Consider the following 16,228-nt stretch of genomic DNA (forward strand, 5'->3'; position numbering starts at 1 on the left):
TGCATATTTCCAAGTGAAAACAGTCAGTCTGTAAAGCTATCACTGTATGATTCCAACATTCTGGTGAAACTAAACTACAGTGATAGTAACAAGATCTGTAGTTGCTAGGGGGCCAAGGAGAGGAAGGGAGAGTTTGATGGGTGGAGCACAGGGCATTTTTTTACTGTAGTGAAACTATGCTGTAATATAGGGTAAACATATTCTGCATTTGTCAAAACCCACAGAATTTTATAGCACAAGAGGTGAACTTAAAAGTATGCAACAAACAAAAATCATTTAGGAGATCCAGGTCCCAGAGAAGAATGTAGGCTCTGACAAGAGAAATTAACCATAACAAATACATTGGTTTAGTCAGCTTTTGTGACCCAAATACCTAACAAGAACAACTTAGAGGTGAAAAGTTTATTTTTGGCTCACAGTTTCAGAGGTCTCAGTCTACAGATGACTGACTCCATTGCTCCAGGCCCAAGATGAGGCAGCACATCATGGGGAAAGGTCATGGCAGAGGGAAATTGCTCCCCTCATGAAATCAAGGAATCATAGAGAGAGGAGGGAGTCAGAGGGAAGATGTACCCTTCCAGGGCACATCCCCAGGGGCCCATCACTTCTGACCGTGTCCCACCTGCCTATAGTTACCACCCAGTCACTCACACTAGGATGGACTGATTAGGTACAGCTCTCACAATCCAATCACATTACCTCTGAACATTCCTGCACTTAAACAGGAAATTTCTTTGTGGAGGTCACCTCAATCCTAACCATAACATATATGAAATAACTTCACTGAAAGTGGAGAGAGGGAAAGAACTGAGCTAGGTAACTTTGAAAAATGATGGAAACTATAAGATTAAATGCAAAATAAACACAATCACTATACTCTAGCTGATTAAGTTGTTTCTATGCAAGTTCAAGCTAGTGTTCCCAATGCTATCACACATGTGATAAAGACTCTCTCCTTGATCAACTTTAGTTAGGCTCCTATAACCCCTTTATTCAATTAGGCTACAACTTTGACCTATAAAAACTGCAGGTTTTTAGCACACATTATTTTATCCACTGCTTACACGATCTACCCATTAAGAGACTTGAGCAAACACTAGTATGGTTTCTAACAAGTCAAGGCTGTGTGCAAAGGATGATGTCTCCAGCCCCCTTAAGTTCTTACCTGGGAAAGAACAAGGCTGTCTAAAGAATTTATTGTTTGTCTCATCCAGCACTGAATAACAGGGCCTCTGATTCCAAGTATCTGTGGGAGAGCAAAAGTCTAATAGTGCCAGTTAGCAAATCCTAAAGACCAGCTCCCTTTCTGCCTTTTATAAATTTCTACTTCCCTGGCTCTGTTGGAGCCCACCTAGTTCCCTTCCTATTTCTTCGTTTTCTTTTTGAAATACTCAGTTACTTCTGCACAAATAGAAGTTGAATTCAGTTCACATTCTCTTACCTATTGCAATAGTTGGTACTGAATAAATCTGTCTTTATTGCTTCAGCTAGTGCCTGGCATTACCACTGACACATGTATACCACAATTAAAGAACGGAGTGAATAGGATGGTAGGCTGAATAATGACTTCCTTTTAACCTACAAGTGTTACATTACTCGGAAAGTTCTATTTGCAGATGTGGCAAGTTAAGGATATTTTAGATTAGAGATTATCCTGAATTATCCAGGGAAGCCCAGTGTGATAATTGCAAGGTTAGGAGATACTGCTAAACTGCCTGGACAGGATTCTTGAAGGCAGATCAGGGTGATCAGATATCAAGGGTTGGAAATAAGGAATTTGACCAGATATTGAGGGTGATCAGATTAAGGGTGGAGGATTCCCTCTAAACTGATTTAGGATTCTTACTAAAACTGGGTAATGCAGGTCAGACAAAGATGACTTTGAATTCCAAGGTCAAAGCGTAGTTGGGAAGAGAACTTGAGGAACCTGAGCAAAGTTTGGTCAAGGAGTCTTTGTCAGTACTAACAAATCAATAATAGGGCAAACCGTTTGGAGTACATGAGGACTCTGTACTATCTTCTCAATGTTTCTGAAAGTCTAAAACTTCTATTTAAAAAATTCCATTAAGTGTTTTTAAAAGTCAAAATGGGTTTTATATTACAAGTTTCTCAGAGGTGTCTCTGCCAGGGCAGTGTTCTGTAGCCCTTTTAAGGAAGTAAGTTTGGGAAATGTGGCACTCTGATTTTTCTAGCTCAGTTTAGGATTGTTCCATCAAAGTTAATTCTGGAACATCTGTGTTCCCAAATAGAAATGACCCATGCTGCAGTAACTAGAGACATAAAAGGCATTTTTGTCTTTTATATTTATGTCAAAAACTTTCTCCTAAATCATTTCCCTTGTTCTGGTACTTCCTCCCTTTCATATAAAAAGAGAAAGACGAAGTACCTAAAAATAAATTAAATAAGACTAGACTAAAACAAGCACTTACAGTAAAGTCTTGCAAATCTGGCGTGCGCACCACCCCAGTGGAGGTGCTTTGTGTGAGTTCAAAATATTTAAGGCAGTACAAAGCTCTGCAGAAGCAAATCTGAGGATCTCTGCAGGGAAGAATTCCCAAGGGGAAGAAACGTTGTAAAGTCCCCAGAGGGTGAGGCTCGGGCCCCCTTTGGAAAGTTGTGAGTCTTTAAGCTCTCACCCTTCACTCTGCCACAGTGCCGATGTGTTCTTCCTGCCTCCTACAACCAGGAAGAACACTGCAATCTGTGGTGGCAGGTTCAGCTGCTGCCTTTCAAGCAGCGCTCCTCATCAGAGATAGCTCACCAGGACATTTGCCCTGTGAAGGTCCCACCAGGGCTCCTGAATGAGTCAATGAACTGGGGGTGGAAGAAATGTTCCTCTGTTTGAAATTAATCATCACTGGATCAAGCACAGAGTTCAAACAAAATCTTATTTCTATTTTCATTCTTTGATGGGATTTGTCCCAAATGGCATAAACTCTGCTATTATGACAGGTTTAAAGATGTCTTGGCCTGAGGAAAGAACAACAAGAGAAAATATGGTGAACAAATTTTGCTTTTGTGGTGTCTACCTAATAGAAGGTATTTTTTATTGAGTACTAACTATGTGCTAATCACAATATGAAGGGTTTTGCCTTTGTCTTTTCATTTCATTTCACAACCATATGAACTGAGCAATGCTTCTGTGCCCAAAGGAAGAGAAACAAAATGACCCAAGTCACAGAGCTAGGAAGAGTGGAGGCAGAGTTCTATTTCAGGCAGTTTGCTACCAGAGCCTTGCTCTTCTCTACCAACATAGGCATCATTTTGTACAGTTTGGGGCCCAGTTTCCTATTTTGAAAAATAAAGTCAGGAATAAACTATTGAGATGTAGTCTTAGTTATGCTATGCAGTAGAAAAACACAACAATCGTGAAGTTGTGAGGGAAATGAGAGCTAAAACTATTTTTAAATCAATGTACTATATTCTACTTGACATGATAGAAGGATTTTATTTCTACTAAAAGATTAACCAACCACATAGCAGACAAAAATCCCATTACAAATTCAAAGAGGCTTTGTGTCTTGGCCAGAATGTGTTCATCAAGAATTATCATTTGCCATGAAAATCTAAAAAGAAATGTACTCTCCTTTTCAACAACAAATGCGATTTGGTTGCCATCACTGGTGAATACCTAGGAAAGACTGAAAAATGTAGTAGACGACATTTTAATCTAGATAATCTCAGAGTGAAGCAGCTTCTTAGAGCTAAATATAAAATTAATCAGCATGCAGAAAAGGGCCAACTCTTGTAAGATAAATGACTTAGAGGAATTTGATTACTGCAAGGGAGTAATTGGATGCATGTAATTAATGGCTGAAGAATAGGAGGAAAACAGGACATTATTTAAAGTTGAGGTTTGCATTGAGGTAGAGAGGATGTGGATAAGTTAGAATTCAGGGACATGTAGACATTTTCCAGCAGAGTCATATCCAGGGAGTTTTTTTGTTTTTTGTTTTTCCTTTGGCAGTGTATAATAAGGGGTCCCTTGAAGACTGCTGGTGCATCCATTTTGACTCTTCTCCCTTTTGTTCTTCTCTTCCCATTCTCTCTTAGACACATCCCAAATAGACTGGTTTAATCTTCTCATCAGTGCATCAGTAATTTTGATACAGTTGTTCATTTTCTCTTCTTTAAGCATCTTTATTTGTTGGCTTATGGGAAACACTTTCTTACATCTCTGAACTTGCTGCTGAGTCTTCCCCATTGCCTTGACCTTGTCTAAATACAGCATAAGAAAGATAATGTCTAATAGTTCTTAACAGAATGATGTAGTCTGTGTGTGTGTGTGTGTGTGTGTGTGTGTGTTCTCTTGTGTGAATATTTTAAAATGTTAAATGAGGATATTCGTGGGCAACACATGGTTGGGAACTATTTCACGTTTTTTTCCATCTCAGTAGGGAAGTTACAAGTATTTCTTGTGAAGTGAAGTCATATATCTGAAAATATGGGCCCAGTGATGAACATGTGAGTTCATGTAATCTTGGGTCCATGGGCTCAGTTTTGAGATCTATTTTCTTAATTTGAATTCACTTAAACGGTGATCTCATACAGCTACATGACTTTATATATTATCTTTCTATACACAGATGATCTCAAAATTTATATCTTTTTTTAAAATTCATTTTATTGTAAACAAATGGGGTACAACTTGTTTCTCTGTTCGTACATGAAGTAAGTAGAGGCATACCATTTGTGTAATCATACATTTACATAGGGTAAAGGTGTTTGATTCATTCTGTTATTTTTTCCTTCCCCCCACCCCTCCCACCCCTTATTTTCCCTCTATACAGTCCCTCCTTCCGTTCTTGCCTCCCTCCCACCCCCCCCATTATGTCATCATCTGCTTATCAGTGAGATCATTAGTCCTTTATTTTTTTGAGATTGGCTTATCTCACTTAACATGATATTCTCCAATTTCATCCATTTGCCTGCAAATGCCATAATTTTATTATTCTTTTTGGCTAAGTAATATTCCATTGTGTATATGTATATATATATATATATATATATATATATATATATATACATATACACAATGGAATACATATATATATGTATATATATATATATATATATGTATATATATATATATGTATATATATGTATATATATATATATATATACCACAGTTTCTTTATCCATTCATCAATCGAAGGGCATCTAGGTTGGTTCCAAAATCTGGCTATTGTGAATTGAGCAGCTATGCAGAATTTATATCTTTAATCCTAATTCCAAATTTCATTCACCTAATTCCAAACTCTCATATCCATCTGCCCAATTGACTTTTCTCCATGACTTCAAAAGTTTAGTGAGACTTCCATAATCAAACATTAATGTCCAATCAATTCCCGCCTTCTCTCCCTAACTGCTCCATGCCAGTAAATGAAAACTTTATCCTTTCCATTTTCCAACTGAAACCAGTAAAGCCAAATTTTATTCCTGTTTTCCATCATGCTTTATTTCTATGCAACTGCCACATATTTTCATATCTACCTGCTTAACATGCCCAAAATGACCCCACCTTTGCTGCTACTACTTAAGTCTGTTTGGAATGAAAAAACAAATCACCATACACTAGGAAGTTTGTGAATAACAGAAATTTATATGTCATGATTCAGGAAGCTGGGAAGTCTGAGATCAAGGTGCCCATAGATTCAGTTTGATGAGGGTCCACTCCCTGACTGACAGATGGCACAAGGACAGACAACTCCCTTGGGCCTATTTTAAAAGGGCCTTACTCCCGTTCAGAAGGGCTCTGTCTTCATGACCTAGTCATCGCTCAAAGACCTCTGTTTGTCAGCTTTCCATTACTATAACAAATATCTGAGATAGCACACTTAAAAAAAAGAAAGGTTTATTTTGTCTCTCAGTTTGAAGGTTTCAGTCAACAATCCATGGGCCCACTGCTTCTGGGCCTGTAGTGAGACAGTACCTCATCATGGGAGCACATGGCAGAGGAAACTGCTCACCTCACAGCTGGAAAGTGAGAGAGGAAGAGACAGCATCCCACAATCCCATTCATGGTAGGTCACCTCCTACTAGGCCCCACCTCTTAAAAGTTTCTGCCACTTTATGAAATACGAAGCTGTGGATCAAGTCTTTAACCCATGGACCGTGGGGACACATTCTGATCTAAACTCTAGTAGGCCCCACCTCTTATTACATCATCCTGGGATTGGGTTTCAACCTGTGAACAAACACTGAGATCATGCATTGTCCTTTCTTTCCTAGGTCAATAGCCTCTTATCTGTTCATCCCGTTTCTTCACTGTGTAATTTATCCCTCAAGAATCTCCCAATGGTCTTTCTAGTTATTTAGAGTGTGATACAAATTGTGTCTATGATTTACAAGGTCTGTACTACCTGGGTCCTGATTCAGGAGCTCTGAACCCACCTCCTAGACTCTCTTGCTGGCTCACTCTGCCCTAGCTATCTCAGCTTCTTTGTTCAGTCTCGCAAATCACCCTTTGGAGCCTTTGCATTCATCATTGTTTTTACCTACAAGGACAAAAAGCTTGCCCCCTACCTCTTCACGCATTTGTATCTACTGCCCCACAAAGAATAGAAATGCCCTGTTCCCATTCCTCTTTCACTTCTTCATTTTCTCCTTTCATTGACTACTGTCTATTTTGTGTTATTTTCTCCTTAATGCTTATTACTCTCTAACCTAATTTCACTTGCGTATCAGTTGTCTTCGCCTACTAAAATGTTAGCTTCAATTTAGAATTATGGGTCCTTTCAGGTTGAGCCATTCTAAGACTCAGTGTTCTATCTATGGGTTGTCATCATAACTGCATAAGGGTGCTGGGAGGGCTGAATGACATGATGCAGTGAAGCACTTAACGCAGTGTGCGGAGTATGGTGTGCACTCAGTAATTAAACTTGGTTGCAGGTCACTCACCTACCAGCAGGCAGCCTGTCCTAAGAGCTTGGTCAAATCGACAGAACAGTTCTGGTGATGTAGGTGAATCACTCTGTACAATAATAACCAATTCTGAAGGAAAACCATCTTATATCCCATGTCGTTCTGAGGCTTAATCAGTAGCTTTTTTTTTTTTTCCCTAAATGGGACAGTATATTCAAAGACTTTAATAAACAACAAATTACAGCTACATCTGTATTAGTGTTTGGGCTAGAGCTAAGTTATAAGCTGTAAAAATTGTACTGCCAATTCACCACCAACATATCAGTGGTTTGGAGAGCCCATTGTGTTGGAGGCAACAAAAATTTCCAATTTGATATCTGGCCTTGAGGGCCAGAAACTTGTCACAGTCAACTCTTTTGATTGATTGCTAATGCTTTGCATATCCTGCTCAATTAAATGAGTGCATTCAGGTATACTGGCTAGAGCCTGAGAAGTTTGGAAGGAGGCAGATGATACATTTATTATTATTGTTGTTTCAATGACATAGTTTCCTTTGTTTCAGTGAACCTCCTTATTCTACCTTTCTGAATTTTCTGACCTAGAATAATTTTAATTTATTTAATTATATGCTCAGGCTGCATTCTTAGCAGGTAGTGGATCTTCTTTCTGTACCCTGATCCATGAAACGCATATAAATAACATCTAGGCAACTTGGACCTTAGTACTCATCTATTTCCGGCTGGCCTCACATGTTCAATGGAAGAAGTAGGCTCAAGTGGGCTCAGTAAGTCAGCTGGCCTAGGAACTTTTTGGTGTCCTCTTAGGAAGCAAAATTGATTCAGACTCAGCCAATGTCCTTGGAATAGCCATGCAGCGATGTTATGTGATGACATGGCTGAGGGTACTAGGAGGCTCCCTCCCAGAGTCACTAAACAAGTGTCTGCTCTAGCGGGTCTTTCAAGTCTTTACTTCTTTGATCTCTTCTGCCTTTCTTGATCTCCTTTGATGAACTTCTCCCCTTTCACTGAGTTTCATACCCTTTGTGTATACCCCTCTTATCCTTGCACAAGAATTTGTGTCACTTTTCTAGCACAAACTGCTCTAGAGTTTCCTTGAGGAAAGGGACCGTGTCCATTTTATCTTCGTACACAGTTCCAACTATGGAAATTCTTATTCATGCAGGTGTTGGCTTCAACTTGCTTGACCTCACAGGCTTGACTATAGGCCACAACTCTCTGGGCTATGCTAATTGAATTCTCACAATATGAAAAGAAACAGCTACTTACTGTGTTCACTTGACTTTTCCACTGGTTTTGTTTGCTGAGGTGGTACGAAGCTGTTTTGTGCCTTCCTTGTTTTCCTTGGCCTGTGATTTTATTTCTAGAACCCCAGAGATAGATAGTTTTGGTTGAGGATATTTTCATTTTGAGGGTCAAGGAAGAAAAATCAATCCTTTGGGTCACATCCTTAAAAATGGAAGCACAATGAAGAAGCAACATTAATGCCCATTAACTAAAAATATACTTTAAAATTCCTACTGTGGAATTTAACTTCAATCAAATTCTTAACTATTTTTTTAATTTCAATTTTATTTGATTTCAAATCAATACTCCCCATCATATGTTTAATACAATAATTCACTGTTGATCAATGACTTCTGAACGATTTTGTAATATTAAGCAACATGAAAAAATTACTGAGGAAGAGGGATGTTTCACTTATTTAGTATGTTTTACAATATAAAAGCTGTTATATATTTGCTGCAGGATGACAACTATAAATATTCTGCTTAAAATCATGCTAACTTCCGTCATCGGATCTGCGACAATTTTCATGTATAACCACCCATGTTTCTGAGACATTGACAAAAGCATTTAATCCAGCTGTCATTCTGCTTCTGAATGCTGTTTCAAATATGTTGGCATCAAAAAGATAGAAAAAGCATCAGCATCACATTCTCTATGGAGTTTGTTTTAAATCAGAAACTATAAAAGACAAGTGGTAAAGTAAGTGGAGGCTGTAAATAAATTTTGAGTCCACCTTCTTGCAAATAACCTCCAATAAGTACAATTTCTTAGAATACATTTTCTCTTTCACTCTCTCTGTAGACTTTTCTGTCCTTTCCCTATTAACTTTGGCTTTTGCTGCATTATTGAATATACTTATGGTTTGAGTTTTGTCTTCTTTTTTAAAAAAATTAAAACCGTTTAATTTCTTCCTCACTCCATGTCAGCCATTCCAATGTGACATCAGTTTCAATATAACCTTCTGTCATCAAGTCATGGACCACTGTAACTTAAAAATCATTTAAGGCAGTCATGTCTTCATTGCAAGAATCTTTGAACTTCATTGAGATCCGTTTTCCTTCTTCTTCAAGACAGGACTTTCTACCCATGGACAGTTTTAGTTTCTTAGAAGGTCTCTATGTTATGTCCAAATCTTTTTGTCTGCCACGTACATCTGTTGCTCCTAATGTGGCCATCTGGAGCTGCAGGAAACCAGTCTAATCCCTCTTCCAGAGAACTTCATATTTTTGCCATTGTAAATCCCCCTTAAATCTGTTCCAAGTCTTGCATTGTAGTGTCTCCAGCTAACTGACCAGAGGTTCTTAGCACTTTCCTCCACCTCCGCAAAGACAAACCAAAGCAACTGGTGTATTGGGTACATTTGGAGATGAGCGTCCTTGGGAGAATGCTAGAACTCAGCAAGAGACAGACTGGAACCTTGTAAGACTCAGAGAACTGGGAAGGCAGCATAGAAAGAGGAACAAAGTACCTGTAATTGTGACCCCGATTTCCAGTAGGGGAGGCTTGCCACTCATTGAGGGGAGCAACCTCTATTCTGCATAGTAGCTTTGCTTTAGAGAAGGAACTCGCATTGTCCACCTGCCAACCCTAAAAGTTCAGGCTGCTATGGTTAGGCAACATCTTCATAATGTAGTTAATTGATCCAATTCACATCATCCTAGGGGTCAGAAACCCCTGCGTGCTCCCATCTCTGGCACCCCACAGACATCACACCACACTAGCACATGGAGCTACAGCAGAACAAACATGACCAAAGAACTTGAGCCTTCTGTGTCCTGCTCTATAGGAAACAGGTGTTTAAATTGTTTTTATAACTTAGTTCTTTGATTCTTAATCACTAGATCACCATTTTGCCAGTATCCCCCTACATGGAGTTCAACATTTCAGTTGTTATTTAATATGTGTGAAGCCCCATGGAATTATAAATTTCCAAAATCTAAAGCCCCTGAACTTTCCTTTGGCCTAAGATTACATTAAATTTCTTATCAACTATGCCACATTTTAGTTGATAGAAACCTTTGTTTATCAAAACTTACTGAATCTTTTCCTTGAGAAACTATTTTTAGGCATTGCTTTCCTCACACCATTAAATTTGGGAAACTTAAGTTTTGAAACAAAATTAGGGAATTTTCCTTATGTTAACTTAGATTCATCATTCTAGACAATTAAGGTCATTTTGAAATAATTTGTCATTCAATGGCAACTTTTAGCCTTTTATTTTGAGATAGCTAACCAGGAAATTAAACTTGTACCTACTCTTTAACTTTAATTCAACCTCTTAATGTTCCACCAAAAAAAAAAAAAAAAAAAAAATTAAAGTGCCAGTGAACAAGAATATTTTTTACTGTACTTGAAACACAAAATTACAAACTCTTTGTTTAAATATGGAATTCAGTAGTTATTTTATCTTCCCTCTGTAACTGTGGGTAGAAAGGTGTACTTAAGATCTTGCTTTTCATAATGAGGATTAATAAGTACTTATACTTTCCATAAAATAAAAGATCAGTTTAAATGTTATTATTGGGACAAGGCAATACATTATCATGTAATACAAGTAGGCTGGATATTTTCATTAGCCCCATCAGGACCATTTGTCAGCATGTTCCACCATGATTTGTGCGTTCCAAAGAGGCTGACCAGTATAAGATACATCAAGAGCAGTTTGTCTTTTGACATCTGGTCAAGATCAAGGGGTGAAACTACCAGCAAGACATTGATGCTAAATGGGCTAAAGAGTGAGGGCAAGATGTTAATTCTTTTGGTACCCTTTCTGTTTGAATACCAAGACCTGATCGTACCTGTCTACAAAAGATTATAGTATTTTTTTTTTAGTCCCTCCAAACTTTTCATCATTATATGCCCTGGGACATAATTACCTCTCTTTTAGTTTTCCCTTAACCTTGCTCACACCTTTGAAAATAGTCTCTTCAGATTCTCCTCTAGTTTCCTCTTTATTGTGCCATCTGTTTCCTGGATCCTGAATGGCATGGCTATCCATCAGAATAATAGATTTTTAGAGACTGAAGGTAACTTTCATGAGACGTAGCTATTGTACAGTTTTTACAACTAGCATGACTTACCCAACATTTGTCATGGAATGACTCAGGTCCCCCAGTTTTTCTCTGTTCACAATATTGGAATCCATTGACCAGATCACCCAACCTCATTGGCCTTCATGTGGCAGGCACTTGGTTTTAAGTACTAAAGCAAAAAAGAACATTAATAAGGTGCTTGTCTGGCTCATCCTCAGTATGTGTGTCTATCAAAATGAAAGAAAAAAAAACATGCCTACACTGTAGACCCTTGAGAAAAATATAATTGAATTCAGATGTCCATGGATGCCCAGTTTGAGGAAGACTGGTTTAGTGAATAAGTATGAGCTTTGAAACTTGCTAATGGTCAAATCTCAGTTTGACTTCTTCTAACAGCGTGACATCAGCTAACTCATTTAATGTTTTTGACTTTCAACTTCCTTATCTGCCAAAGTACAATGATAGTAGTATATGCTTCATTGATTAATGAATTAAATAAGATTCTACTTTAGAAAATCTCAGAATAGGCTACTATCTTGAAAACACTCAAAAATATTTATTCAAAACAAGAAAAAAATTTTATGAGATGAGGTCAACTATCCATACACACATCAAAACCAGTCATTGGTCTTCAGTTTATTCATAAATAAAAAGGAAAATGCTTGATAGTGAAAGCAGGACTGAGGGAATTGTTACCAAATTTTTGAAACAACAATGATCCACTTAGATGGGACACAAAGTTCGATGACTTACTATCCCATTTGCTCTCAGTTGTCAATGGATAAAAACCCTAGAATCACTGTTTTAAAAATGCAGAGAAATCTAACTAATAAAGAACAAGTGATTGATAATTTTCAAAACCTTTGTTATCTTCTAAACATTCATTGATGAAAGAAGAGCAACAATTGAAAACCATATCGAACTTAATGCAGTATGATTTATGAGCTAACAATATTAGCTATGCCTAAAAATTTCAAGAATTTCAAAATCTGTGTATATGAACTTACCAGGTAGGTAGCAGACTAGTTGTTCAGCAGAAGATTCAGCAACTCCTAATAATGCTCTAGTTTTAGTTTATACTTATCCAACCTATAAATCAGGGATTACTAATTTGCTATTACTAAGTGTATGAATTTGCTCATCATTCTAGTCTAAGGACTAGAATGTTCTGCTGGATTGTTGTCAATTTGGAGGGTTCTTTCAAAATGTTAGTAGGCTATAAACTAAGCCTTGGGCCACATAGCTCTGAGGCCACCTTTTTCACTAACACCTTGTGAATTTACTTAACTAATTTTATTTCTTCCATTTTAGAGGCATCTAGAGTAACTCTCCTCTATCAATTTCATAGGGCTTCCACAGCAAAGTACCATAAAATGGGTGGCTTAAATTGAAAATTTATTGTAATTTATTGTCTCATAATCCTGGAAGCTAAAGTCGAAAATCAAGTTATCAACAGCATTGGTTACTTCTGGGAGTGTAAAGGAGGATCTGGCTCATGCTTCACTCATAGGTTCTGGTGGTTTGCCAGCAATTTTTGGGAGCCCTGGACTTGTAGGCACATCACTCCAATCCTCCACCTTCCCATGGCCTTCCATCTCTGTCTCTTCATATCATCTTCTTTCAGTGAAGGTCTGTCCCTGTGTCCAAATCTCTACATTTTATAAGGACCTCAGCCATATGGGATTAGTGCCCATCCTTATGACTCCATCTTATTTGATCATATTGTAAAGACCCTATTTATAAATAATGTCATATAATGAGGAGTGGAATCTTAAGATTTCAATATAACTTTTGGGGACACACTATTTTAGTAATCTTTGTGTTGCTGTGAATGAAAGACCCAACAAGAACAACTTGCTTATTTCATTTTATTTGAAACTTTAAGGTCAGTTTATTAAGTTCAATGATGAAAGTGATCAGAAGAATATTCTCCTAATAATTATTTTTTTCTTAGAAGAAAAGAAAGGAAAATCAAAACCCTCTAGGCATAGCCACAGATGCTGTGGCAGTCAAGCTTCTCTGTAGATGCAGATAGTCCATCAGTCTGCCAAGTCACTCCCTGGGTCAGCAGGACTGTAGTCAGGATCATCTTCATCATCCTCCACCTCCCAGTCATCCATTTCCTGGGACAAAGACTCATCTACCTCCACATTGTTTCTAGCATCCTCCAAGAACTGGATATCAGACGTGTCAAGATTATGATCTATTTCAAATAGTTGTTTCCCACTTAATTTATTTTTTCCTGCCTGCTCTTCTTCTTTCATCCATTTCTTTTTGATTTCCAAAAATTCTGCATCAAACTTGGCCTTCCAACTTAAGAAATTCTCTATTATAACAGGAGTGCCATGGAATAATCGCTTTTCTGCTTCTTCTGCTTCTCTTTCATTGTCTTTTCTTCTCTTCTAGTTTTTATCTAATTTACTATTTCATTTAATTTTTCTTGCACAGCTGTCACTCTAAAGATCATCACCATACCAAATTTTTCTTCAGTTTTCATCATTTTCTCCAGCCTCAGATATCACAGTAATAGTGAAACTGAGTGAATTTTCTGATAATACTGTGAAGGAACTGGGGTAGATGGACTCGAGAGCCACCAGCACATTGTGCTGTTCTTCGCCCTAATCTGTCATCGTGGCCCTCGCTGCTACCCATGGGTCACATTATACCAGGAAGTGCACTGAAACCACAACCACACTGGCTGCCAGGCGGACCAACCTTTTTATTTTAGCTCACACTTTCAGAGGTTCAGTCCAAGGTTGACTAGCTCTGGGTCCAAGTGAGGCAGAACCTCATGGCAGAAGGGTGTGGCATAGGAAAGCAGCTCAGGACATGACAGCCAGGAAGCAGAGAGAGAGCTCTACTTACTAGGGACAAAGGCATGCCCCTGGTGACCTATGTCCTCTTGCCATACCCTACCTGACTGTAGTTGCCACCCAGTTTATACATTCATGGTACTCATCCACCAATTAGCATTCACAATCTAATCATTTTACCTCTAAGCATTCTTGCATTGTCTTAACACATCAGCTTTTGGGGGATATCTCATATCCAAACCATAACACTCTCCAACCCCATGACATTTCCCCCCGCAACACTTTTTGGTAAAAGATGAGCAGGTCTTTTAATGTTTAGCATTTAACTTGCTTTAGACAACTTGTGTCATGGAAGAAACATTTATATAAACCAAGGGCAAAGCTATAAGGAGGATGACGAAGGAACATTTTCCTATGTATCATTAAAGTCTGCCTTAGGATCATCTTCTGGCATTCAGAGTAGGTCTCTATGCAAAGAAAGTTTCCACAGAGTTCCCCCAAAAGAAGGTTCTCTAAGAGACAATGCTGCAGCTATTGAATGTCCCTTTGTCTGTGTGGCTACGAGAATGCATGAGGTAAATCTACTCAGAGCCCCGATCCACCAGGGAGCAGCTGCTGGGTCTGAGTACATCACAGCATCTGCCCTTGTTCCCCACAGGTGGCTCCCAGTCCATCTATGATCAGTACAGCAATACTGAAGTAGGCCCATTGATGGGGGACATGGACTCTCATGCTCCAGTGTCTGTGGTGAAACTTTCTTAGATACAAGGTGAATTGGGACACTTTCACCCGTTTCTCTTCCTCTCTTCTTCACTCAGGGCCAGGCTTGAATGTTGGTTAGATACCTTTCCCAGTCTCTTCTGACTCCTTTCCATTTTCTATCCTAAGTATTTCCCCTAATAAAAATCTTTTAGTTTTAATTCTGTCTTTTTTGTTTACGAATCCTTTTTTTACTTTGAAAACATTTCACACTTATGGGAAAATGGCAAGAGTTGCACATTGAACTCCCACATAACGTTTTTTCATATGCTTAATTATTCCTATGTTGGCATCTGCTTCTAGGAGGACCCTGCCCCAAATACCACAATTCCAGAAAGCAGAGCTTTTGTCTTTTTTGACCACACTTTTATTAACTTCTCCCTTTTTATTTCTCCCCTTTCTGTATAATTTTAAGAAAATAGTACACGATTATCCCAGAAGATGATCTTGAAATAGTGTGAAGAGCCAGTCAAGCTCAGCAGTAAAGTGTACATATAACTTTCTTATAGGTCCTATAACTCTTGAAGAGTTTATTCTTTGTTCTTAGACTATAATCTGAAACTTTAAAACCACATTGATAGATAGATAGATAGATAGATATAGATATAGATATATGTATCTCTTTCTGTTTAGTTGTTAAACTTTCCTCCAAAATAGCTTTTAAATGGCTTTTATAAAGCTTTTAAGACTTTGGAACAGGTAAAAGATGTGCTTTGTTTACTTGTATAATCCCTACTAAAAGCAACACAAATGTATTTTGAGGTTATAATTTTTTAAATGATACTTGAAATACAACTTTATTCTGACTCTGAATGAAAGGAAATGGGAATAGTAGTTGAACAGAGCGTTGTGATGTGACTGTAGCTGTCTTATATTTGCAACTTGAGAAGCAGACACCTGCGTTCCAATGCAGCTCAGTACGTGGGTACAAAAAATTAAGTTAATGTTTTAACTTCCACAATCATTCCAAAGCCTGTTCATCTTCTTCAGCATGCCGAACAGGAGGCACGCGTTCAGTTCATCTGGATAGTAAGTAGCACACAAACTGCCCTACTGACATCACGGGCGTTATTGAACTTATGATTAACCTAGATTTCATTTGGGAGAAGAAAATAATAGCTTTTGTTCTCACTTTACTGTGTTTAACATCCACTTCATAGTCACACAACACAACGGGGGATAGTTTTGTACACTTTTATGAGATCTCTATCAAATTTTTTAAGCAACTCTCAGTATTACATTAAACTTTATAATGGTACATTGGACTTGGATATATCAGCGATCTCTGCATCCACCAAATTTCTCCCAAGCAACTCTACCCTATATGTCTAACTTAATAGATCCTCTGCTAGTGTGGAATGTAAGGGGTAGACTTCCATACTCAAGGTGGCTATATCCTTTTCAAATTCACTTGTTCAGGGATGGTGGTGATTTTCCAGTATCACCACCAACA

At 38.1% G+C, this 16,228-nt stretch overlaps 1 protein-coding gene and 1 pseudogene across 4 annotated transcripts in view; one reads left to right on the forward strand and one right to left on the reverse strand.

The window, feature by feature from the left end:
• The window catches only part of LOC306660131 (uncharacterized protein), a 309,182-nt gene that overhangs the window by 216,842 nt on the left and 76,112 nt on the right, over window positions 1-16,228 (forward strand). The window lies entirely within an intron of this gene.
• LOC306659038 (RWD domain-containing protein 1-like) lies at window positions 12,973-13,676 on the reverse strand (annotated as a pseudogene). Its single transcript has one exon. The product of its transcript is annotated as an RWD domain-containing protein 1-like (transcript).

Source organism: Sciurus vulgaris, assembly GCF_902686455.1.
Source record: "Sciurus vulgaris genome assembly, chromosome: 4".
Classification (NCBI taxonomy): Eukaryota; Metazoa; Chordata; class Mammalia; order Rodentia; family Sciuridae; genus Sciurus; species Sciurus vulgaris.